Raw genomic sequence first — 27406 nt, forward strand, 5'->3', positions numbered from 1 at the left:
TGAATGAAAAGTAATAAAAGAAGCAGTCTTTTCTTTTAAAATATCTGAACATTGTTCTGCATTTGATAGGTTTAAAATGACAGCTGCTGGTATTTCCTGTTTAGTGATGACTTTGATTAGATTAGTTTTCTTTAAGAGAAATAACTTAGTTTATGTGAATAAAACCTTTTTTGTCTAATATTGTTCTAAACCAGACCTCTTCACTACATGCTGGGTAGTGCACTTTTACACCACCCCGAAACTGTGCCTGTACCTTATAAGCATAATAGAAATTTTAAGAGGAATAGAAAATACTGCATATGTGTGTATGCAGGTGAGTTAATGTAGGGACTTAAAAATTTTGCATTACCTGACTTTATTTTTTTTTTATGATCTTAATATGAAACCTTATTATTGAACAAATTAAAACATACATCAAGTCCAGAACTTTGGTCTGAAGTCTTCACAAGATCCACCAGTGGAATTTGTAGGTTTCTTGTTATAGAGCTGTTTGACGTCTGATCCTTAGATATTCATTTTAACCACCATAAATATACCTAAAAAGAGAGATGCCCTAATAGAGTTATCTGTTTACGTTTTGGACAGTAGGCAGGGTGTTGTGTTTTTGTTGTTTTTGTTGCTTCTCCTGAGGCCAGAATTCAGTTTTCACCAAGTGTGCTAGCCAGTAACTGCTTCTGACAGGTTAGATACTTAATTCATTTTATTTTCACCTAAATCAAGGCTCTTTAAGTTAATATTTTAATGAAATAAGTGACAATTATATGAAAACTTACAATTTTATTTCAAATGACTGTTTTGCTTTATTTAGTGTGAAGCATCCTACATTTGTCTTTTAATAGTAAATAGAGATTCGTACTATAAAAGGTAAACATGTACAAGCCCAGATGAGTATTATAAAATTACTGGGTTTTTTTTTAATTACAGAAAATTGTGAATATTGGCTGTATCATTGTGGGAAAACACTTTAAAACTAAATTCTCCCGGGAAGCAAACAAACATTAATTCACTTCAACAAGGATATCATTCCTTCATAACAAAGTCCATTTTAAATTCTAACTTGGTGTCTTCCAGTAGGCATCTCAGTGTATAGTCTAATTAATTTCTAATCTCCTCAAAACCAGGCCATACCTTTCTATATGCCTTCTACAGTTTTGAGTACTTTGATGTTTCACAAACAATAAATATTATTAATCAGCTCTTGTCTCTTACTGTGTGAGTGAGAGACAGTGGAAAAAGCACGTTCATTAGAAGATATTTCAGAAAGTGATTTTTGCATGTAGCTTCCACTTTTCATGTGGAAATGTCTGATTTTGCACAACATGCTGGTATTCTGGGTGTCATAACAGTAAGACAAAGCATTCCATTCCAGGAACATGTAAATAGTCATACTAGATCATATCAGAGGTCACTATAGTCCAGTATAGCTTCTTTGGCAGTGGCCAGTACCAGATGCATTAATGAAAACTATAAGAAGCCCCATTATGGCTGGCTCTAACACTGTGTTTTCCTGTTACAAACATGATTGGGTACTAGATAATAATCTCAGGTAGTATCTGTTTCTGCCAATCAATGGCAATTTCACATTTTATTCTCTGGTGTTTTGACAAGTAATAACACAATGAGGAGAAATGTGTGTTTGAATGAGCAAAATAATAATTCCTGAGTCTTTCATGCATGTCCACTAGCTGCTTCTTGGTATTCAGAAGTCTAACCCGTGTCTGAGTGAAGCTCTTTGAGCTCCAAATAGAAGATGCTAAATAAATGCCTGTTGTTTTTACTTCATTACAATGTTGATGTGTGTAGGCCTTTTAGAGGCAGCATTACTGTCATGATAAATGGAATGAAAGACAGAATAATGCGTATTTAAGAAAACCAGTTGTTAAAGATCTCGTTTATACAACAGGTAACATATATTTATTGGACTGGACACAATATGCTACAGTGGGTGTACTCATTTTCTTACAGTTTTATGCTGTCTCTTCACAATTATTATTTTCATGCCACCATGGTTTATTACCATATTCACTCTCTGTGCTTCATACTTAATTTTTATTAGAAGTATTTAAGGATGATTTTTTAAATGCAGTATATTTCAGCCACAGAATTCACATTGGTTTTAATAATTCCTGCAGTTAAATCCCTGTGCACTGCTTTGAAAACTTATTCTCAGTTTGTGATTTAGCGGAAAGATAATTGTAGCTTACCTTCTAATAAACATGTTTTCCATAATTATGTATGTTCTATGTACAACAGTGTACAAAAGTGTGCAACAGTTTTACTACAATAATCTAAATTTAGATATCTGAGGAAGTATGAAGATGAAAATGTGCAATTTTTCTCAGGTTTCAGAGTAGCAGCCATGTTCATCAGTATCCGCAAAAAGAACTGGAGTACTTGTGGCACCTTAAAGACTAAAAAAATTATTAGAGCATAAGCTTTCATGGGCTACAGCCCACTTCATCGGATGCATAGAATGGAACATATAGTAAGAAGATATATACACACACATACAGAGAAGGTGGAAGTTGCCATACAAACTGTAAGAGGCTAATTAATTAAGATGAGCTATTATCAGCAGGAGAAAAAAACTTTTGTAGTGATAATCAAGATGGCCCATTTAGGCAGTTGACAAGAAGGTCAACTCATCTACATGAGAGGGAAGGTTAATTTTATCCCATTGTTTAAAAGGTTAAGCCTTGTTTTTTATGCTTCGTTTGGGCTTAAATCATTATCTTAACACTCAGAATATGGACTCAAGGACAAGGTAAGGCATACAAGGTTTCTTTCTAGTAACCACATGCTTATATTTGAGTTGGTGAAAACTTGGAATTTCCCTTCCATTGGAAACTTTGAAGTTTCAGAGCCTGTTTTGTTTTGTTTTGGAAGGAAAGGTGGCAATTTTGAAATGTTATGCAATGGAAATTCTAAAAAACTAATTTTAAAAACATTGAAATGTTTCATTTTGGAGTTTTTGAAACAAAACTTCGAAATTCTGGAATCATTTTGGAATTTGAAATTATTTTAATTCATAGTTCAGCTTTATTTGAACTTAAAAATAGGGTAAGCTCTCAGAATATTAAAAACTGGTTCTAATTAGACTAACTGCTATTGCAAAATTTTTTAAATAAAATAAATTTAAAATATTAAAAAAAAAAGCCTTTGGCAGATAGACAGCTGGGGAGGAAGCTGGGAGCTAGACAGCCCACCTGCCTGCTAGAGGCCTAGCTGGTCAGCTAGAGTTCATGCCTTGTTTTCCATCAAAAATTTGATGAAATCCACAAGTTCCCGTGGAATGTTTTGATTTCAGTGAATCAGTATTTTCCAATGGAAACATGTTCCATCAGAAAACTTTTGACCAGCTGTAGCTAATATTGAGAAATCCCAAAAGGCCAGTCCTGTTTTAAATCAATGAGACTCCAATGAGAAAGCTCCTTGAACATCATTTCTAGATGTCAGGACGAGATTACATGCTAGCTCCTTATAAGCACTTCTGATATAATTTGGCTGCAGAGTCAGTTTAACTGTTCCAGGGAAGATGACCCTGTGTGCCAGTGGTGTACATATGACAAAGAAGCTCTTACACCCTCATCCCCATCATCTGATGCTGAGTTAGCAGGAAAAAGAAGGTATGGCCAGAGGATGTACTTGTGCTATGCTGAGTTTTGGCTGTGTTTACAGCCTTTCATGGAACCTAGTGATACAAGTTTAGATTAGCCCTGGGGCTGCTCAAAGACCGCACAGGATGACTACCTTGCAGAGACTGACCTTAGGATCAGGGTATTGCAAAGGTGTTCATTAAACCATCTTTGTGCATGTGCCCATCCTCAACACTCTATTTAGCCGTATTTCAATACCTAGCCCCTCTGTATCTCCTCAGTCACATTACTATTGTCAGATTTTAAGAGTATTAATTAACTGCAATAATAATTGTAATTAATGTTAATTAGTGATCTCCCAGAATACCCCTGAAGGAAGAAGTTGTGATCCTGATACAAACGTTGAAGCATGGGCCCACATTATAATAATAAATATATCTTAAGGCAAATCTGTTTCAGCTATTTAAACTTAAAAAGTGAATGAATGGGTTTATCAGTCAGTGCAGAATCACTGTTCAGTCTCTAGAACTGTTTGCTGACCTTCTCTCCTCCTTAGAATTGTGAAATTTAATCACAGCTGCTGCCTTTGTAAATGTTATGAAATGAAGTCTTGCAAGAATGCAATGGCTTTTATTATCTTCCTTTTGGTACATGGTGGCACCAAACCAGAGGGGATTATTTTAATGTCATTAGAATTAATTATCATATATTTGGAAAAATAAATTGTGGTCCAAGTCCGCAGTGAATTCCAAATTGTATTCAAATTGCAATGCAATGACTGGTATTTTACAGTGAACAATCTCCAAGACTTTTTCCATTTGTGCAAATCCCCTCAGGGCTGTGTGGAATAAAGAACCATTAGCTAAATTCCTTCTGGAGTTCTTGCTCTTTCCCGAAGCTAGTCATTTAATGGCATCAAAATCAGATACAAAACAGACAAGATAACAGTCTGGAAACTGTAATGATGTGAGGAAATGAAAAGGGATCAAAATTAAATATTTCACATCTTTATAATGTTGAAATGTGTGAAGGGATGAGGAAAAAGATATGTAATAAAAGGCTTTGTGTAAGTGTTGGCACAGTAGGTGGATGACTGCCCTTTTCCCTGATATATAGTGACCCTAAAAGTAATTGCAATGATGATGCATCTATAAATTTTCCCTCAAGTGTCAGTCAGTGTTTATTTGTCTGCTGGTTGTGAACAGCTCCAAATAAGAAAAAAACTTGGAAGATCTCAGTGTTACCTTCTATGGGAAATCTTCTTCTATCTTTTACTGTCAACATCCAGGAAAAGGGCATGTTTTGGCACCACTGATGTGAATCAGGGCTCTCCACAGAATGCCATAAATTCTACCTGATAATTTCAAAGGAATTAAAAAAGCTAAACTCAAAAGAAGAACCAAAATACCACAGGACAAATTGGATCAAGAAAATCTCGCTATGTTCTACCCATGTTCTGCTTATTTTTAGTAGGATTGGATTTTGGCTGCACAACATCTTTAATGTATTGTTTTCCTCTGTTACGTTTTTAATCACTCATTGAAAATGTCTTTGTCCTTACCCCCACCCCTGTTTCTTCCACTACTACAGCAGTGCGGGGCCATATGAAAACCAAATTAGGCCCCAGAGAGCTAGGGATTGCAGTAGCACATTTAGAAACACGCTCCCTCTACCACAGAATTTACAGTCTAAAGACCAAATCATGCAGTGGATTTGCTAATGTACATCTGATAGCAGGATTTGAGTCCATGATCTTATCTTGTTATGATGCATTTATGGTTTGGGAAATCTAGGGTGACCAGATTGCAAGAATAAAATATCCAGACACATGGGAGGCAGATAGCCACAGGCCCACAGCCCCCACCGGAGCCATGAGGGAGGGAGGCGCACAGTCATAGGAAGCCACAGGTTGGGGGCGCACGGCCCCAGCTCCAGCCCCTGCAGCAAGCCGCTGGTCAGTCTGGGGGCACACAACCCTGGCTGCAGTCCTGCTGCAAGCTGTCCGCCACAAGCTGTGGATTGGCTGGGGGTGGATGGCCCAAGCTCCAATCCCTGCTGCAAGTCAGGCGTCACAAGGCACCGGCCCCCGCCACAAGCCATGGCTCAGTCAGGGGTGCACAGCCCTGGCTCCGGCCCCCACTGCAAGGGGGAATCTCAGGAATGGGGCAGGAGGTTGGGGCGTGGGAGGCAGTTCGGAGTGTTGACTTTGGGAGGGAGTTTGGGTGCAGGAGGGGGCTGGGGGTGTTGGAGGGGGTGCGGGCTCTGGGTGGGGCTTACCTCAGGTGGCTCCCTGGAAGTGGTAACATCTCCCTCTGGGTCCTAGGCGGAGGCGCAGCCAGGCGTCTCTGCACGCTGCCTCACCCGCAGGTGCCACCCCGCAGCTTCCATCGGCCGTGGTTCCTGGCCAATGGGAGCTGCGGAGGAGCGCTAATGGTGGGGGCAGCACGCAGAACCCCCCGGCCGTACCTATACCTAGGACCAAGAGGGAGCTGTCATCACTTCCGGGGAGCTGCACAGAGCTGGGTAGGGAGCCTGCCAGCCCTGCGCCAACCAGATGCCTGGCAAGCAACCCCACAATATCGGGAGAAGTGGCATCCCGATCGTACATTGCTTGGGACACTGGACAAAGAGTTAAATATTGGGACAGTCCCGAGTTTATTGGGACGTCTGGTCACCCTAGGGAAATCATATTACTCCCATAGTACATTTAGGGTATGCCTGTGATGCAGCTGGGCCGTGCAGCTGCAGCATGTATAGACCTACCCAAGCTAGCTTTGATCAAGCTGACTTGCGGAAAAAAAAAACAAAACAAAACGAGCTAGCTCAGTTGCAGTTATCTTTGTGCAGCCTACACATGCTGCAATCGCACCTTTTATTGCAGTGTGGACATACTCCTAAACCCTGTGGTTATAGTGCTAGATGGAATTGCAAGCAGAACATTGGGGATAGGTGTAAATATAGTAAGAGACACAAGTAATGAGAAAAAGGACCCAGGAAATTTGTATGGGCTAGTAGCATATCCCAGGCACTTAGTTACAAGACTGGATTAAATATGAGCAATTAAGAGATGAATTCCAGTTTTGACTATCTTCTTGGATTTATTAATTCATTCTTTTGTTTAGGTTGATTACCGTTTTATTTTTCATTATCAAACAAATATCACAAATTCGGTTTCTAAATACTTACAAACTTACTGTGTAGCAGTCCCAGATGTGCTGAAAATGCTTCTAACTAAATTACTACTTAGACCCAGAATAAGGAAAAAGGAAAGTTCTAGCCTCTCAAAAATGCTGTGATTGTGTGTGTGTGTGTGTGTATTCTGTATATATTTTGTTTAAAATTGTAATTTCCTTTAAGGAATATTAGATATGATAATCTGTGAATTATATAAACTATGCAGTGCTCCATAGAAAAAGAACATTAATAGATGTAGTAACATAGGAATATTCCCATTTCATTACCACATTCTCAAATGCATAAACGTGAAGAAATTCAGACTGACTTTAAATTAGAAACTGACTTTAAATTCAGTATGTTTTGTGTAGGAATTGCAGAACATGTGGCATTTAGGAATGTATAATCCATGGGACTGTTGGTAATACTTGTAACATGAAACTAGAGACTTACAAAATAAGATTTTAGAAAGCCAAGAAGGAATATAAAGAAAACAGATATATGAAAAATTAAAACAATAACCCAACATTTATTTTGAAAACAAATATCCATCAGCCACTGAAAGTCAAGGCTATTATATATGTCAAGCATATGGTACTACAATAAAAAACAGCTACAAAATACTGGTGGTTCTAAACAAAATCAATTGTCAATAGATTGGTGTGGTCTACTGCTTTAATTATAGGTTTAGGAATTAGGATTTCCTGAGTTCTAGTCCTAGCGTTGACATTGACTCCGTGCTGTAGGCAAGTCACTGTGGATAGCACTTAACTATCTTCTAGGACTGCTGTGAGTAATAATTAAATAACATTTATAAAGCACTTTGAACATGAAGAGTGTTATATATGGGGCTAATTATCAACAGTGGCTGGAAAATGAAAATCCCTTTCCATTAACAGTTTTGAAATTGTGAAATTTTTGTCAGTCCCAAATCTGGATCAAAAAATCAAAAATGCATTTTTTTAAATGGAAAGGGATAGGAAAAATTCCAATTCAGGGGACCTAAAACAAATTATTTTTTTGGCTTTCTTACTATCTACTTAGCTGGCAGGTGGGCAGGAAGGCCAGCTAGCTAGCTGGCGGGTCAGCCAGCTTTCTAGCTGCTCGGGAACTTTCTCCCTAGGAGCTGGCTGTCTAGGGAGCTGGCCAGGTAGGCTACCTGGTAGCTTAGGGAGTCAGCTTGGCATAGGAACAGGACAGCCCAAAGATCTGGCTGCCTGGCTTCCCAAAAGCCTGTAGAACTATGACTGTATGGAAACTCCATTTTTTGTCAGAAAATTCCTGACCAGCTCTACTAATTGTTTTGATCCTGGGAGCAATAACAATAAATAGTGTATTAAGGAGGTTTGGGTTTTTTAAAAAAACAAAAGAAAACAACAACCAAAAAACCTCCCAAGACATTTGCTCAAGATATTACCATTTCCTGAAGTAAAATACTTTAATGGGAACTTTATTTAGTGTATTTGACTTTAAACAGTATTTGTTGGATTCAGTGAAGGGGGATGTTTAAGAGAGTGGGAAAGGGTGGTTTTATGGGAATTGGAGGGCAAAACAAATGTATTGCATTTTTTTATATGTAGGAATTTTACCTAAATTCCTTATGACACCCAATAATGAGTAAAAATAACATTTGCTCTTGCATATCTTTAACATTCTATATCTCTCTTCTAATATATACATTCAAAATGAATGATTCCATTTTTGAATGTCTCAGGAGTTGTTTCTTTTAGCTGAAAAGCCTTTCAGTTCTCTAAAATATTTAAGCATATATTTAGTGTTTTTATTATTTTCAAAAGAAGGGTTTGCAACAAATTCACTGATGTGAAAACATTAATAATAAGCAACATTTTCAAAGGTTTGTGGCTGCATATGGGGGTCTTCCCATGTAAAATATGAAAATAGGAATGTTTATTCTCATTAGGGTGACCAGATAGCAAGTGTGAAAAGTCAGGACAGAGGGTGGGGAGTAATAGGCACCTATGGAAGAAAAAGCCCCAAATATCTGGACTGTCCCTGTAAAATCGGGACATCTGGTCACCTTAATTCTCATCATGTATAGGTTGATTGGCAGTATATCAAGACTCAAAGGGTAGGATAGGAAGAGGGCTGGATTCTGCCACCTTTACCCACTCTGAGTAATACTTTACTCCACAAGAGAGGAAACTTGGCCCCCTGTGACTAGAAGGATGCTACTTTCAAGATGTTTTTTCCCTTAATTAGTTTCAGAGTAACAGCCGTGTTAGTCTGTATTCGCAAAAAGAAAAGGAGTACTTGTGGCACCTTAGAGACTAACCAATTTATTTGACCATGAGCTTTCGTGAGCTACAGCTCACTTCATGAGCTCATGAAAGCTCATGCTGTGACTCATGAAAGCTCATGCTCAAATAAATTGGTTAGTCTCTAAGGTGCCACAAGTACTGCTTTTCTTTTTGTTTTTGTTTTCTGGGCTTTCTTCTTTTAGTGACTCTGAGGTTGTTGTATCGGTCAGAGAATGATCTGTTTAGGTCCCTCTGTGAAAAGCTGGCTTCTCTTAGGGATCATTTGTCTGTTAGAATAGTAAATTGAGACATATTTAAAGCTGTTTTGTTTGTTTGCTCCTGTCATTCTAATTTCAACATGATTGAAGTTTCTTTATCTAAATGATAATACTACAGTAAGTAACATGCCATTGGATTTGAGGCTCCTGTTTAGACTGAATGCTCTGTTAGAGGAGCCATTGATCATTGGTGGTGTTCCGAACTAGCTCTCTTCCCTTTAATTGACTCTCTCCATTTGTTCTTTCCATGAACCAAGAACTTTAAGTTATTTTTTTTTAAAGTGACCCAAATCTGCTTTACATCTTAACTGTGCAGCCCCAATGACATTAATGGTGTTGCAAGTGGGTAATGGAAACACAATTTTGACTTACTGGTTTGTGCAAAAAGAGAGATTCTCCACTTTTAAATTCTACTCTCATTTGAGGCCTAAAAATGAAGTATTTGTCAGAAGGCTGAATGTTGAAGCTGTGCAGAGGGATCTTAGGAAGAGTCAGATCCTTGGCCTTTGATGTTTTGTTTGCTCAACAGAATCCCATGTTTATTGGGGATGGAAAAAGCCCATGAAAAGAAGTAGTTACTGACCGTGAACTGTATTTGATTTTTAAATGTTAATTCATCTATTTAGCTTTATTTGTAAATGTCAAGAATAGTCGATCCATCATCTAGCTGAACCCTTTAGGATTGCTGTAGTTAAGGTTTGTCAGCATTTTATTATAAACTCCATTCTTCAGATTTATAAAAACTTGCTTCAAGCTGAAACTTGGCATGTGAAATATCAACCCCACAGTAAATTTTCTTGGTCAAATTTGGCTTAAATTTAATTTGTAATTTTACAGTGTTGAGGGCAAACAAAATAGAGATTTGTCATCTCTGACCTTTCCTCTGTACCTATTACTCAAAAATAGTATTTTTTTTAAAATCAACTCTTCAACACTATCCACTGGGATATTTACTTTAAATGGTTGGTATACTCAGATATAAGAAGGAGGTACTGAATGTGTAGTTACGGCTGTCCATGAGGGGTTTTACTTAGTTTTTTGCAACAGCATTGCATTGCTGACTCATGTTGATGTGGTGATCCACTACAACTCCCAGATCCTTCTCAGCAGTGCTGCTGCCAAGCCAGTTATTCCCCATTCTGTATGTGTGCATTTGGCTTTTCTTCCCTAAGTGTAGCACCTTACCTTTGTTTTTGTTGAATTTTATTTTGTGGTCTATAGCTCAGTTCTCCAATTTATCAAGATCCCTCTGAATTTTCTCTCTATCCTCCAAAGTGTTTGCAGTCCCCCCTAGCTTTGTGTCATTTGCAAATTTGATCAGTATGCTCTCTTTCTACATCCGAGACATTAACCAACACCATACCCAGGACAGATCCCTGTGGAACCCCAATTCCTTCCAATCTGACATCATTCCATTAAGAGTTACTCTTTGTGGTTGTTTAACCAATTATGTGTCCACTTAATGGTAATTCTACCAACCCCACATTTCTCCAGCTTACTTATCAGAATGTCATGAGATTGTGTCAAAAGCCTTGTTGAAGTCCAGGTATATTATGTCCACCTTATTCTCCCCATCCACTAAACCAGTTACCCTGTCGAAGAAAGAAATCTGCTCTCCTGCTGGATCATAGTATGGAAGGAGCAACAGCAATGGCAGAAGAGGTGAGGGGCCCAGTGCTTGTGTTAGGTTCCCCCAGCCCCTGCTCCCCTCTTGCCACAAGAGAGCCAGCTCCCTCAAACCTAGGCTTTTCCACAGCTGTTCAACTCCCTCATAGATACCCTGCCACAGACACTCTGCCCCCTAAGAAAGCTCTTCAGCCTCCAGCTTAACCCCAACCTCCTTAAATAGTACCCTCCCAAGTACTTGTAGATACCCCATTCAGCTGAAGCTTCCCACCCTGCTATTCAGTCACCTCTCAACAGTTTGACTCTCTTCACCACCCCTTTCATCTACTCAGCACCCCAGGCATTCCAGCTAGCGTTGTCTAGCACCTATCCATCCATCCATCTAGCACCTATCCTCCTGAATTCCTGACCCTCATTTGTACCGTAGCAGCCTACTAGACTCCTTCCTATCCCAGCCTCAGCTGCCAAGTTTTGTGCAGTTCCAGGCCCTACCCCCATCACTACTTGGGGCGAGGTGTTGACCAAAAATTGAAGCTTATGGGTATGTGGAAATGCATTACAAATATGCACATTATTTAATTACATAATTTGTATGAAACACCACACATGGAGCTCTACAAAACCTGGCAGCTATGTATGAATATGCATATTTTATTAAATACACATTTCCATTGATACTGTAAGCCATAATGCCTCCTGTAGGTTTGATCATGTTACTATGCTACAGAATTAAGGACTCTTAATGGTAATTCTGCCAACCCCACATTTCTCCAGCTTACTTATCAGAATGTCACAATATGTCTGATAACTTGTGGATTAAGTAGTAGATACCCTTTTGCAGAGTTTTTGTTGCCTTTTTTTTTTCTTCTGATTTCCATGATCTTGTATGACTTACTGATAGGAATAGAGATTGCAAAATTGACTAATTGCTGATTCAAGGGGATCTGTGTGGGCATACCGTTGCATCCACACAAAGTCCCATTGAGATCAGTCCCTTTTCTGGACCAGTGCCTGTTTAAGCAATGACCCATAAATTTGGGCTAGGGGTTTTTACTGTCTCATTTGGATAACTGCATAGTTTGAATGAGTGCGTTATAAATTATCTCAGTGACAGATACTGACCCTCTACAGCAGTAGTGTCCAAACTTTTTACTTCCTGCCCCCCATTACTCCTGTCTGCACCCACCTACCCCCACCCCAGAGCCAGAGCCAGGGCCAGGAGACAGGTCATACCTCTGGGAGGGGAGGACGCAGACAGGGGTAAGAGGCGGTGGGAGCGGAGCCTAGGCCAGAGGCCGGCGCCCCGAGTGCGAGGTTGGCAGCCCTGACCAGAAGTGGAGCCTGGGGAGTGGGATTGGCAGCTGGGGCAGGGTGGCGCTCTCTCCCTGCCCCTGTGGGGGCTGGCCCAGGCTCCAGCCACGCTCCCCCAAATGTTCCTCTGCATCCTCCTAGCAGAGCGTGCCCCATAGATTGGTAACCTCTGCTCTGAAGTTTAGCTAAACCAAAATGTTACATTTTGAAACATCCTAAATTATAATAGTCAGTCCAAAGGGAAAATCAGAGTTCAGACTCTTCATTTAAACTCACGTAACATATCTAATGCAGAATGGGTGCACCTAATTCATATCACAGGCCAATAAAGCCAAATATGCCACAACATGATGTGGATTTCTGGGCTTTAAAAGCATGCCCTCTTATGATGGACCTCTTGTCTTCAGCTACTAATGCACAGGCTGACACTGTTTACTGATAGCATCATGGGTCTCCTTCATCTTAAATGTAACTTGTTAAGCAAACCTTTAAAGTCATTTTGGAAGGACAATTTTTATGCAATACGTTCTTTCACACTGAGGAATAGTTCAGTGGAAGGCTAACTCACAATACTAAAGAAATGGTTCTAAACTCTTGGGTGTGCTAGTTTATTAGTAGAGTCATTCTGTGATCTGACCTACAGGCAAAACGTTTTAAGTAGGTGTAACAGTACTGTAACGGCTAGTGCCAGTGACTTTTTTTTCATGTCATGCCACAAGATAAGTGTGGGGAAAAAATTGGAAATTTACTGGAAAATCATTAAGAAAATGTGAGTGACTTTAACTTCAAGAAGAGGTGACAAATGAGATTTGAATCATTTTGAGGTTAATTTAGATTCTTGGGTGCGGGAAGATCATGGAAGTATTAAAAAAGAAAAAGCACATCTGTTAAGGTAAAGACTTCAGCACCCTGTATTTTCCCCATGGCACTGGTGAGTGCCAAGAATCAAGATGAATAATGGTTCCTTCTCGAGACAAGGGCATAATGGAGGCACGGCAAGAAGAGCCATGCCTTCCTCCTGCAAGACCTTGCAAAGTGTACAGCAGGGAATGTAAGATTGAAACTCTCCAACATAAGTGTGACAAGAAGCTACTTATTGGCATAAATAAGGTTGAGCTTTAGGCTAAACTAAGCTTCTCTACACTGAGCTGAAGCAATTTTTCTGCTCCTGGCATATCCACTCTTTTACTTTCAAGAGTACAGGCTAAAACAGAGGTGAGATATGGGTTGAGGATAGACACTTTTGAGGAAGTACAGGATCAGATTCTCTGTTGAGGTAGAGATTTGCTTGATGTAGCAGAGATTTGGGGCACCCAGGGAGGTGGTTATGGCTTCCTGATTCTAAGATGGACCCAGCATAGGATTAGAGCAGAGTGAGATCTACCGTAATCTGTGGTTTCAGAGTAGCAGCCGTGTTAGTCTTTATCCGCAAAAAGAAAAGGAGTACTTGTGGCACCTTAGAGACTAACAAGAGAGCTACAGCTCACGAAAGCTTATGCTCAAATAAATTTGTTAGTCTCTAGGGTGCCACAAGTACTCCTTTTGTTTTTACTGTAATCTGTGCCATTTGGTGCATGGTTCCTGCTGAGGATAGCTATCTTCCAACCCTGGATGCCTCCCCTCATCGGTGGGTGCTATGGGCGAGAGTGGCATAAGAGTGAGATACACATGTTGTGGGCTCTCCCATGTTGGGAGAATCTTCAGCAGGGGAGATCAGGCCAGATTCCATCAGTGTGTCCCAGAGTGGATGGGACTGAGGAAAACGTTAGCAAATATATGAGGCATATAGGTATACTTTTCCCTTTTTATCTTGGCAACTGTTCCTAGCTAGGAGTAACTTGGTGCTCTCACAGCTGCCCCATATAAATGCAGGATCAGGTTACCATTGGACTTCTGCTCATTCCTTTTTACTGATACTCTGTACCTAATATGTGCTGGGTTAAGTTTGTAGTGGTTGGTTATATGGATTGTGTTTCTCCCATCTGCATGTGAGACTTTATTAATATTTAGCCGCAGGAAAGGCTTTGTGCTAATTTATTTGGGGGTAGTTAAGGAAGGAGGAGAGATGATGGATCTCTTTATTTAAAATAAAATATATAAATGCAGACTGAAAAAGCAAAAGTCCGCTTCAATTTATCTTGAAAAATATGGGATCGGATCAGAACATGATTCAGATGCATGTCAATTTAAATTAGAACTTTCAGGCTAATGCTAGTAATGTGATCAGATGGCATAAGAAAAAAAGAGGGGAATAAAAGGTTCAAAACAGATGTCTGGCGGCAATTTTTCACACAAACAATCAAAAATGGGTGGAATGGCCTCCCAGGCATTGTTATGCTATGCAAGCTTAAATCCTAAGTCATTCAGGAAAATTACATAGCGTCCTGAGGCATACAAGGCAAAATGAGCCTTAAAACTTGCTTATGCACATATGTTGGGAATATTGATTCAAAAAGCTAAATTAATTATTGGGCTGTGCATGATTTACATTGAGAGTCACCATTCTATACCAATAGGCTGAATACCCCTTTGTTTTAGTGAATAATCAGGAGGAACTTTTGAAGGTATCTTGTTAAAATCTTGCCTTTTCTATTTATCTTTTCATTTACAGGTTGTTGCTGAAATTGTTACCCTGGGGTTGGCTGACTTCTTGCTCATGTACTTCTGTCCCACCATGCAATGGAATAGTGACACAGTGTATCGCAGCTGCTCAGCACTGGAGAATGGAATCTTCTTATGATGAAAAGGTAATTATCGCTCTCTCTTTTTTTTTTAATGGAACAGATCTATATGGAATATTAGTTTTATAACTTTCAGATCATGTCCTGAAAAATCTAAATATTTTTGAGTTGTAGTAGCAAGAACCTGTTCTTAACTGGTAGGACTGTAACTATACCTGTGAACGCTGCTTTGCATAATCCAATCCTTATGTAGGGGGTAAAGGAAGTGACATAATGTGATTGTTGCAAGGAGTAGGACAAGTTTAAATTGCTGTGCCAATTAAACTTGGAACTTCAGAGCCTTTCAGGTTTATGGTTTTGCTCCATATGTCTGATGATTAGGAGAGACCTGCCCCAGAGGACAAATAGCTAATTTACCATTGTGCATTTGAGTTGTCTTAACCCCAGAATTGATCACATAGCTATGCAATTCATCACATACGTATGCCTGCATCACTTGCCCATTAACCATCTTCCAGAGACTTATTCTAACATTAGAAATCCTCAGCTGCTTTAAAAAGCTGCCATTTAAATAAAAAATAAATTGCCACATAAATGTTTCCCTCTTCTTTCCCCCATCATGTGGAATTTATACCCCAAATTGCCCATACCCATGGCCCAGTGGACAAGATTAATCTCTGGCCCAGTGACAGTTCTTCATACTTAAAAATATCATGACTTTAAAGTCCATTATCTTATCACCCTGTAGGGCTAGAGATGTGAAGTTGGGGCATGGGTTTTTTTAATGGGACCCAATTTCTGCTCAGGATAGCAGATCTTAAAGTCCATGATATTTTTATGTGGAGAAACTATTCAAGTCATTATTAGGTTTGTTCTGTATTTGTCAGTTTGCATTTTTCCCCCCCACTGAGCCTGGCAAAGTTGCACTCATGGTAGCTTAGGTACCTGTTCTTTATAGGCAGCAGGCTACAAGAAATATACCCAATAATAAAAATTAAACCAATATGCGACTTGATGCAGGAATTATTGGATAAAATTTTGTAGCCTTTATGATGCGGATTGTCAGGCAAGATGATTGTTATGGTTTATAATTAGGCTTGGCAGGATTTGCTTTAAATCAATAGATGTCAGTCATTGCTGATGTCAGCTAACACACTGAAATGGGTGGGAAAAAATATCCATTGGTGTGCGTGCAGCATCCCCAGCAACTTGTGCTTGCAGGGATTGGGTCTCACTGTCTCTGCAGTGGTGTGGGGAGGCCTTTGCAGCACTGCTGTCATGGGAGTGGGAGAGTGGGGTTGTGACAGTGGAACAACAGCCGGCTCCCTGCCCTGCTGCAGGGCCGGAGAGACTGGATCCCTAGAGGCGCCAGGTGCAGGGCAAGCTGTGGCACTGGTGGGGCACAGCAGAGATCCACAACTGGGCTCACAAGGAGGATGACAAGCCTGCAGATATGCGGGAGGCCACCCCACTGCTGAGTGTCTCCATCACCAGCCATGCAGGAGGCTCTCTGCAGCTCTGCGATCACAGCCCCATTCACTCACCAGTCTGGAGTGGGGGAGCCATCCTGGGGCAGGAACTGTTTCGCAGTTAGGTGTCTTCCCTCATGGCTGGGGGCTGCTCCTTCTTCTCCCACCCCTGCTCAGGGTCTCTGCTCAATCAGACCAGGATCGCAACTTGCCCTGTATCTTGTGTCTGGGTGTCTGGGGCCCCTTGGCCAAGCAGAGAGCCCCCTGCAGCCCCACTGTCGGCACAGCCTTAACTCCAACCCAACCCTTCACCTAATTTCCATAACTGTAAAAATAAATACAGTTAAAATTATAAAAATAAAAATGGATGTTAATAGTCAAAATAAAATAAAATAAAATGGAATTCTGCCAAGTCTATCTATAATCTTCTGGTTTATAATCTATGATCATTTGAAAAAAAAACCCTCTCAAACATTCCAATAATTGTGTTTCTGTAAAATATTTTGCATGTGCAGAATATATGATGATATGTAGGTATCACTGGCTTGTGTTTGTAATTATAAGTCTATTCTTCAGCTGTTCCACATTCACAACCGCTAAACCTTTATTGCCCCTCACACATATAGAAAAATATGTACAAGTGTGTAGCACATACCTACTGTTCAAATCTAGATCGTTGCATTAAAATTTGTACCAGAAAGAAGAATTTATCCTAACCTTCATAAAACACATGTACCAAATATTCCTGCAAATACTCTCAAACTTAGACCTTTTAATGCTTTTTGTACTCCATCTTAATTTATTTTATTTTAGAAATGAACAACGAAAACCTAGTAATATTGTAATGCTGATTGCATGGGAGCAACTGACAATGAAATGAAGACCGACTGTTCATTTATTGTCATGAGAACAGGAGGGAGTGTTGATCTTTTTGATTGCTCTATTGTATAAAAATAATTGGCTTATTATCATAATCATATTCTTTTTCACGATATCAAGGTCAAGTGCAATAGTAGTAATAGTATGGGGACATATCAGTTTGCAGATGCTAGTAGGTATTAATTGAGGGAAATATGAGCTTCTACTACTTTTTGTGGTGCTGATAAACATTACTGTTGAAAAGAGACAGGTGAATATCAAACCCCGAGGACCTTTACAGTCACTGAAATTTCTTGCCATCTGTTTTTAAAACTCTAAATTCAGCCGAAGACTAGGAAGAGGCGAATGTACTAATCAGTATTGTTCTTGTTCGCACCAAACACGGAGAGTTTTATTTTCTGAGTTGCTTCTTCAAAAATATGTTGTTCTCAATATAATTACAGTATGGGGTAAATTTTCAGAAAGTTCTCTTGGGTTTTAACTTCTGACTCCTATTGAGAAGTATGCAGCCCAAATCCCACATGACTTGCAAGTGTATTCCTGTGCCATGATGTAAAGAAACTGATCTTGACTTCTTAAGTATATTTCATTTTTGAATCACTGAAATCTTAATTTTTTGAGTACATTTTCTTTGGGCATCTCTAGTCTAGCCTCCTGCGTAATACAGGAACAGCACATTTTATCTTTTAAAATATTTTCCAGTAAAATTATGAAGTTATAAAATGTGCTTGAATACTATGGTGCTGGGTGCTACAGAAAACCAGAGATAAGGTTCACTGATGCTCAGTGATCTGGAGGAGCTCAGACCAGTCCATATTATCTACCCAAATCATAAATAGAGACATGGAGAAGAGCATACGCCAGTCAGTTTACACAACTGCAGGCAAAGTGACAGTCTGTGAAAGATTAAATTACCCAGTGCCCAAATAATTCTTTTTTTAAGATTTACAAAACAGAGCTGTGGCTGTGGCATCTAAAAAAGAAACTCTTCCCTGGGTACTCCAGTGACTTACACTGAAAGATTGCATTCTTTTGCCGTGTCTCAGTTGTTGTGACTGATATGTATGTTGACAAAATATGCATTTTTAAACTAAGGCGCTATATGAGTGGCATGAAGTAGTATCATCTCATCACAGAAAAAGTGAGACAATTTTTAGTGCAATCATATTGATTCCAAAAGTGCATCTGGTGAACATGTCCAGTGTTTGTTTTCATAGTCCATAATGCTTCACCCTGGTATGGATCTTTTCACTGTCGATTCATTATATAGTAAAGCATTGTGTAGCATTGTAAATAGGAGTGGTGATGCAACAGATTTGTTTTGAATATACAATCAGATGATGATAACTTGTTTCTGAAGTACTTTTCTCTGATCCTCTGGTTGGATGTTGCCAATTGAAGGAAGTAAGTGGTTCCCGGAATTGTCTAAATAGTAAATGAATGCTTTTAAATGACTGAAATAGTTATGTGGGGGCTCTTAAATTGACTACTAAGCACTGAAACACAGGCAACATGTTATTTTAAACTAGATTAAATATTTGAACTGGCAAGACGAAAGCAGTTGTGCTCTAATCTGTAATGAGCTTCCCATGGCATAGCTATGAGCAGTGGCAATGGAGCTGCTTCAGATTCAGGAAGACTACATTGTATTGAATCCCACTGAGAAGATTTGCAACAGGGCCTAAAAACTTTATTTTTTAGTGAAAATTTCAATTCTGCGTAAGACTTACTGGTCTGAGATCAGAATATGGCACAACTATTTAAAGACCTGGAGGGAGAAAAAGGGTGAGTGGCACTGCAATAAAACAGTGTATTTTTAAAATGGAAAGCGATAATGTTATTGAACATGCAATTTATTACATACATTTAAGCATGAAAGCTGTTAGCCTCTCATCTTAGCTGTTAAAATATGTCTGTTGCTTTGAAGTGAAAGGAAGAGCTTTAGTCAGAACATAAAGAAATAACCTGTAGGGGAAAATTTATCCTTAAGAACAGAAGATCTTTGTTTTTGTTTGTTTGTTTGTTTTGTTGGGGATGGGGACGGGTTTGGATCTCAGTCACGGGAAAGGTTTAGATATAGATCCAACAAACAGATCATATTAGAAAAGTCAGATAGAGGAGCAAAGGAGTCAATTAAATGGTAAAAATTCCATTATCCATGACTTGTTTAAACAACCTGATTGTTTCAAACAGCAGTAATTTACAGATGCTGTTCTAATGAGAACTGCAAAAAAATATTTTCTGTTGTGCATATAGCTGTGAGCCATGCAATCATTTTAATGTGAATTTTCCGTCTGTATCTGAGATAAATATTTAAAACTCTTCAAAACAGATTGCTAAAAGGATCCTATTTTTTTGCTGCTAATTCATAGACTTTAAGGCCAGAAGGGACCAGCGTGATCATCCTGTCTGACCTCTTGCACATTGCAAGCCATAGAACCTCACCCACACACCCACTCAAGTAGTAGGCACATAACCTCTGGCTGAGTTACTGAAGTCCTCAAATCTTGATTTAATGACTTCAAATTAGAGAGAATCTACTGTTTTCTCTAGTTCAAGCCAGCAAGCGACCTGGGTCCCTATGGCAGAGGAAGGTAAAAACCCAGTAGGGTCTGTACCAGTCTTACTTGGGGGAAAATTCCATCCTGGCCCCAGATATGATGATCTGTTTAACCCCCGAACATGTGGGCGAGACCCACCAGCCACACACTGGGGAAAAAAATTCTTTATGGTAGTTCAGAGCCGTTCCCATTTAGTGTTCCATCTCTGATAGTTGGAAATATTTGCTAATAGGCAATCTCAGAGAATCATAGAATATCAGGGTTGGAAGGGACCTCAGGAGGTCATCTAGTCCAACCCCCTGCTCAAAGCAGGACCAATCCCCAATTAAATCATCCCAGCCAGGGCTTTGTCAAGCCTGACCTTAAAAACTTCTAAGGAAGGAGATTCTACCACCTCCCTAGGCAACTCATTCCAGTGTTTCACCACCCTCCTAGTGAAAAAGTTTTTCCTAATATCCAACCTAAACCTCCCCCTCTGCAACTTGAAACCATTACTCCTTGTTCTGTCCTCTTCTACCACTGAGAATAGTCTAGAACATCCTCTCTGGAACCACCTCTCAGGTAGTTGAAAGCAGCTATCAAATCCCCCCTCATTCTTCTCTTCTGCAGACTAAACAATCCCAGTTCCCTCAGCGTCTCCTCATAAGTCATGTGTTCCAGACCCCTAATCATTTTTGTTGCTCTTCGCTGGACTCTCTCCAATTTATCCACATCTTTCTTGTAGTGTGAGGCCCAAAACTGGACACAGTACTCCAGATGAGGCCTCACCAATGTCGAATAGAGGGGGACGATCACGTCCCTCGATCTGCTCGCTATGCCCCTACTTACACATCCCAAAATGCCATTGGCCTTCTTGGCAACAAGGGCACACTGTTGACTCATATCCAGCTTCTCGTCCACTGTCACCCCTAGGTCCTTTTCCGCAGAACTGCTGCCTAGCCATTCGGTCCCTAGTCTGTAGCTGTGCATTGGGTTCTTCTGTCCTAAGTGCAGGACCCTGCACTTATCCTTATTGAACCTCATCAGATTTCTTTTGGCCCAATCCTCCAATTTGTCTAGGTCCCTCTGTATCCTAGCCCTGCTCTCCAGCATATCTACCACTCCTCCCAGTATAGTATCATCCGCAAATTTGCTGAGAGTGCAATCCACACCATCCTCCAGATCATTTATGAAGATATTGAACAAAACTGGCCCCAGGACCGACCCCTGGGGCACTCCACTTGACACCGGCTGCCAACTAGACATGGATCCATTGATCACTACCCGTTGAGCCCGACAATCTAGCCAACTTTCTACCCACCTTTATAGTGCATTCATCCAGCCCATACTTCTTTAACTTGCTGACAAGAATACTGTGGGAGACCGTGTCAAAAGCTTTGCTAAAGTCAAGAAACAATACATCCACTGCTTTCCCTTCATCCACAGAACCAGTAATCTCATCATAGAAGGCGATAAGATTAGTCAGGCATGACCTTCCCTTGGTGAATCCATGCTGACTGTTCTTGATCACTTTCCTCTCATGTAAGTGCTTCAGGATTGATTCTTTGAGGACCTGCTCCATGATTTTTCTGGGGACTGAGGTGAGGCTGACTGGCCTGTAGTTCCCAGGATCCTCCTTCTTCCCTTTTTTAAAGATTGGCACTACATTAGCCTTTTTCCATTCATCCGGGACTTCCCCCATTCGCCACGAGTTTTCAAAGATAATGGCCAATGGCTCTGCAATCACAGCCGCTAATTCCTTTAGCACTCTCGGATGCAACTCGTCCGGCCCCATGGACTTGTGCACGTCCAGCTTTTCTAAATAGTCCCTAACCGCCTCTTTCTCCACAGAGGGTTGGCCATCTACTCCCCATGTTGTGATGCCCAGCGCAGCAGTCTGAGAGCTGACCTTGTTAGTGAAGACAGAGGCAAAAAAAGCATTGAGTACATTAGCTTTTTCCACATCCTCTGTCACTAGGTTGCCTCCCTCATTCAGTAAGGGGCCCACACTTTCCTTGGCTTTCTTCTTGTTGCCAACATACCTGAAGAAACCCTTCTTGTTACTCTTGACATCTCTTGCTAGCTGCAACTCCAGGTGGGATTTGGCCCTCCTGATTTCATTCCTACATGCCCGAGCAATATTTTTATACTCTTCCCTGGTCATATGTCCAACCTTCCACTTCTTGTAAGCTTCTTTTTTATGTTTAAGATCCGCCACGATTTCACCGTTAAGCCAAGCTGGTCGCCTGCCATATTTACTATTCTTTCGACTCATCGGGATGGTTTGTCCCTGTAACCTCAACAGGGATTCCTTGAAATACAGCCAGCTCTCCTGGACTCCTTTCCCCTTCATGTTAGTCCCCCAGGGGATCCTACCCATCCATTCCCTGAGGGAGTCGAAGTCTGCTTTCCTGAAGTCCAGGGTCCGTATCCTGCTGCTTACCTTTCTTCCCTGTGTCAGGATCCTGAACTCAACCAACTCATGGTCACTGCCTCCCAGATTCCCATCCACTTTTGCTTCCCCCACTAATTCTTCCTGGTTTGTGAGCAGCAGGTCAAGAAAAGCTCCCCCCCTAGTTGGCTCCTCTAGCACTTGCACCAGGAAATTGTCCCCTACGCTTTCCAAAAACTTCCTGGATTGTCTATGCACTGCTGTATTGCTCTCCCAGCAGATATCAGGAAAATTAAAGTCACCCATGAGAACCAGGGCGTGCGATCTAGTAACTTCTGCGAGTTGCCGGAAGAAAGCCTCATCCACCTCATCCCCTGGTCAGGTGGTCTATAGCAGACTCCCACCACTACATCACTCTTGTTGCTCACACTTCTAAACTTAATCCAGAGACACTCAGGTTTTTGTGCAGTTTCGTACCGGAGCTCTGAGCAGTCATACTGCTCTCTTACATACAGTGCTACTCCCCGACCTTTTCTGTCCTGCCTGTCCTTCCTGAACAGTTTATAACCATCCATGACAGTACTCCAGTCATGTGAGTTATCCCACCAAGTCTCTGTTATTCCAATCACGTCATAATTCCTTGACATCACCAGGACCTCCAGTTCTCCCTGTTTGTTTCCAAGGCTTTGTGGATTCGTATATAAGCACTTGAGATAACCTGCTGATCGCCCCTCATTCTCAGTATGAGGCCAGGAGTCCTCCCCTCACAGACGTTCCTGCCTGTGCTTCCTCCTGGTATCCCGCTTTCCTACTTACCTCAGGTCTTTGGTCTCCTTCCCCTGGTGAACCTAGTTTAAAGCCCTCCTCACTAGGTTAGCCAGCCTGCTCGCAAAGATGTTCTTCCCTCTCTTTGTAAGATGGAGCCCATCTCTGCCCAGCACTCCTCCTTCATGGAACACCATCCCATGGTCAAAGAATCCAAAGCCTTCTCTCCGACACCACCTGCGTAGCCATTCGTTGACTTCCACGATTCGATGGTCCCTACCCAGGCCTTTTCCTTCCATGGGGAGGATGGACGAAACACCACTTGCGCCTCAAACTCCTTTATCCTTCTTCCCAGAGCCACGTAGTCCGCAGTGATCCGCTCAAGGTCATTCTTGGCAGTATCATTGGTGCCCATGTGGAGAAGCAGGAATGGGTAGCAATCCGAGGGCTTGATGAGTCTCAGCAGTCTCTCCGTCACATCGCGAATCTTAGCCCCTGGCAAGCAGCAGACTTCTCGGTTTTCTCATCATATCATGTCCATCATAAATTTATCAAACTCAGTCTTGAAGCCAGTTAGGCTCCCCCTCCCCGCCCCACTCCAACTACTCCCGTTGGAAGACAGTTCCAGAATTTCGCTCCTCTGATGGTTTAAAAACCTGAGTTAGCACCTGATGTTTTAAAAAAATGTTGATAGTGTTCTATTGCCACCATACCATTGTGAGTATATTTGACACTTTGGCGTAGCTGCCAAGGTTCATGCAGCTCCATGTATGACATTTCTGATTATGAGAAACAGTTCTTGATTTTCCCCTCAGGGTCACCCACAGGAGTTGGAGCAGGTGTGAGGAAGGCACACCCACATTCCTTGCACGCTTCAGAATCAGGAGTTTGGAGTTTGGGAGTGGACCAGTGTATTGAAGAAGATTGATTGCAGAGTTGGAGGAAGGGTGAAGGGGATGAAGGGAGGGAGCCCAGAAAAGGATTGTTACAGAGGGAGAGAGCCTGGGCAGGATATCGGTAGGGCAGGAGATCCTGATGCAGTCTACAAGGAAGGCTATGGATGGGCTGTTATTATCTGTTGGGCTGTAGTGGGAGATGTAGATGGGTGATGGGTGGGGTGCTTAGGGAAGACACCATTTTAACAGCATCTAATTTTGTGACCCACACCCTTAATCTCTTCACCTTCCTGCCAGAAAATGCTTCCTCCTTCTTTTCAGTGCCAGTGCTCTATTCTAGAAGGGAGAGAAGACCATGGTAGAGGTGTCAGGCTTCTCTGTTGCCTGAAAACTAGGGCATTCCCCTGTAACCAGGGGGAGAAACTATAGCTGTTCACCTGCAGCCCTTGCAAGATCTGTTAGATGCATGACAAGGCTACCAAATGTGTGAGTGTCATGCAAGATGTGTGATCCTTGCAAGTCTGAATAAGTATCATAAAGCTAGAATGTGCAACAAGTATTGATATTCGCAGCTACTGTGAGAGATCTAGTTGTCCTCCTTGAAGGCTTTCCTGAACCTCAAGTGGAGTGGTAGTCTGAATGCCCTCTAAAATTTTTCATATTTGCCCTGATGGTAATTTTTAAATTAAACATTGGGATCTGTCCTTGGGGGATGGAGGGTTCCATTTTTGAGTGGAGATAGAAGAAGGTTAGTCGAGTAAGGCTTGGTCTACACTAGAAAATTAGGTCAGTTTAACTACTTTGAGGTCTGGGGTGTGAAAAATCCACCCCGAGTGGTATTGTTAAAATGACCTAAATCTCCATGTAGATAGCGCTAGATCAATGGTATAATTATTCCGTCAACCTAGCTATCGTCTCTCAGGGAGGTGGATTACCTGCACTGGCAGGAGAACCCCTCCTGTTGGCATAGGAGGTAATGTCTACACGGAAGCATTACAGCGGTGCAGCTGCAGTGGCTCAGCTGTGCCGCTGTAACATTTTAAGTGTAGACATAACATAAAGCTATGGCTACACAATACATTTCTGTCAGTGGCATGAAGAACATGTACTCGCGTAGCACTGCCTAATATAGGTTTATGTAACTGTGTAGACAGTGGGGCCTGGCTTAGGTGAGCAGAGTACACACATGCCTGAAGGGTGTGGGTATGTACCCAAGTATATACCCTACATGGCTCTATATTCACCCAAGCTGTGCATTCACGTCTACACTTTTATATTTGTGCATATGGTGTCCCATTGCCTGCCAGCTGCTGAAGCCTGTCCCCGCCTCAGGAAAAGACCCTGGTAGCAGGGAAATAAATTGGTACTGGAGAAGGTCTCTGGCAGGGGGGATGCAGTGGGGATATGCTCAGCCTTTCCTTGTTGCCTCCTCCCTGCCCAGAGCCTTTCACTGACATGAGTAGCTACATGCTGCAGTGTTAAAGCAGCTTGCTTTCCACTGCAGCATATAGTTACGCATATCCTACTCACCACTGAAAGTGGTGTGTAATGTAGACATAGCCTTAAAAAGAAAACTATGGCAGCTCTTTCTAAACCTCTTGGCTGCTTTACTGTTAGTGAGTCAGGAGCAGCTAGACTAGTGGGCAAAGTGCAGGTAAGGCTATAAAAATTGCATGATGATTAATTTTATCCTATTGATACCCCTGTGTGTATGGTGTGCGTGTGTGTGTATATACAGTTATGTATGTGTGCATATATTTGTATGTTGCTGTATTCAATTTCATTTACAATTACAAAAGCAGATTAAGTCATTAAAACCCATAGAATTATTCTGGCTTTACACAAATGTAAATGAATTTAGATCTGGTTACCCGTGTGCATTTTTTCTATCCATCTAATCTACCTATCCAAGCAACTTGCTACATTATAACAATATGCATAAGTTTTATATTAAACTATTCAGGTAACAAGTGCAGTAGTAATAAAATGTGTTGTATTAGTGTTGTAAATAAAAGGGAATGTATGGGTATGTCTACTCTACGAAATTAGGTCGAATTTATAGAAGTCTTTTTTTAGAAATCTTTTTTATATAGTCGATTGCGTGTGTCCCCACACAAAATGCTCTAAGTGCATTAACTTGGCGGAGTGCTTCCACAGTACCGAGGCTAGTGTCGACTTCCAGAGCGTTGCACTGTGGGTAGCTATCCCACAGTTCCCACAGTCTCCGCCGCCCATTGGAATTCTGGGTTGAGATCCCAATGCCTGATGGGGCAAAAACATTGTCGCGGGTGGTTCTGGGTACATGTCATCAGGCCCTCCCTCCCTCCGTGAAAACAGCGGCAGACAATTGTTTCATGCCTTTTTTTCCTGAGTTACCTGTGCAGACGCCGTACCACGGCAAGCATGGAGCCCGCTCAATTCACTGTCACCATACGTCTCCTGGGTGCTGGCAGACGCAGTACTGCATTGCTACACAGCAGTAGCCCATTGCCTTGTGGCAGCAGACAGTGCAATAGGCCTGATAACCATCGTCATCATGTCCGAGGTGCTCCTGGCCGCCTCTGTAAGGTCGGTCAGGAGAGCCTGGGCAGACATGGGCACAGGGACTAAAATAGGAGTGACCTGACTAAAACAGGTCATTCTCTTTAGTCCTGCCAGCAGTCCTACTGCATCGTCTTCTGACAAGCAGGCAGGAGATGAGGATGGCTAGCAGTCCTACTGCACCGTCTGCTGCCAGCCAAAGATGTAAAAGATAGATGAAGTGGATCAAAACAAGAAATACACCAGATTTGTTTTGTATTCATTTGTTCCCTCTCTCCCTCCCTCAACTCAACAGCCGACAATCGTTTCGGTGAGGTCAGTCAGGGGCACCTTGAAAAGTTTAATGGAGATTCAGTCCTGCCTGAAATACTGGGGGGGAAGGATAGCTCAGTGGGTTGAGTATTGGGTTGAGCATTGGCCTGCTAAACCCAGGGTTTTGAGTTCAATCCTTGAGGGGGCCATTATGTGTGACAGTTGTTTTTGTTTCTCCTTGATGTAAAGCCACCCCCTTTGTTGATTTTAATTCCCTGTAAGCCGATCCTGTAAGCCATGTCGTCAGTCACCCCTCCCTCCATCAGAGCAACGGCAGAGAATCATTCAGTGCCTTTTTTCTGTGCAGACGCCATACTACGGCAAGTATGGAGCCCACTCAGATCACTTTGGCAATTAGGAGCACATTAAACACCACGCGCATTATCCAGCAGTATAGGCAGCACCAGAACCTGGCAAAGCGAAACTGGGCGAGTAGATGACGTTAGCGCGGTGACGAGAGTGATGAGGACACGGACACAGACTTCTCTCAAAGCACGGGCCCTGGCAATGTGGGCATCATGGTGCTAATGGGGCAGGTTCATGCGGTTGAATGCCGATTCTGGGCCCAGGAAACAAGCACAGACTGGTGGGACCACATAGTGTTGCAGGTCTGGGACAATTTCTAGTGGCTGTGAAACTTTCGCATGCGTAAGGGCACTTTCATGGAACTTTGTGACTTGCTTTCCCC

The 27406-nt window shown here is 41.6% G+C and overlaps 1 protein-coding gene across 1 annotated transcript in view; it reads left to right on the forward strand.

The window, feature by feature from the left end:
• The window catches only part of THSD7A (thrombospondin type 1 domain containing 7A), a 534141-nt gene that overhangs the window by 76467 nt on the left and 430268 nt on the right, over positions 1-27406 (forward strand). Inside the window, exon 2 of the mRNA XM_084619828.1 lies at positions 14855-14990. The gene's annotated coding sequence lies outside the window, so the exon portion shown is untranslated. The remainder of the gene's footprint in view (positions 1-14854; positions 14991-27406) is intronic.

This window comes from Lepidochelys olivacea, assembly GCF_965140295.1.
Source record: "Lepidochelys olivacea isolate rLepOli2 genome assembly, chromosome: 2".
In the NCBI taxonomy this organism is placed as follows: domain Eukaryota; kingdom Metazoa; phylum Chordata; order Testudines; family Cheloniidae; genus Lepidochelys; species Lepidochelys olivacea.